Source organism: Fulmarus glacialis, unplaced genomic scaffold, assembly GCF_000690835.1.
Source record: "Fulmarus glacialis isolate BGI_N327 unplaced genomic scaffold, ASM69083v1 scaffold19507, whole genome shotgun sequence".
In the NCBI taxonomy this organism is placed as follows: domain Eukaryota; kingdom Metazoa; phylum Chordata; class Aves; order Procellariiformes; family Procellariidae; genus Fulmarus; species Fulmarus glacialis.
Genome location: NW_009222852.1, coordinates 32,642 through 32,927, shown reverse-complemented (window position 1 = coordinate 32,927; position 286 = coordinate 32,642).

Genomic DNA, 286 nt, shown 5'->3' with positions numbered 1-286 from the left:
GGAGGAGAGATGCGTGTAAAAACGCAAGCTTAAAAAAGGTACTGCCACCGATATGAAATTTTAAAAGAAATATATATATGTATATACGTGCACGGTATTTGTATATATAGCTTTTTAGGGGCGGCTGGTTGGTGGGCTGTTTGTTGGTGGGTTGTTTTTTTTTTTTACATACATACATACATATATATGTCTGAACAGTGCAAATGGATGACGTTTCTAGTTCCAGTTGTAAAAAATAAAAGCACAGTCCATCTTCTGGAACAGGACCCAAGCGGAAGGAAGAGAC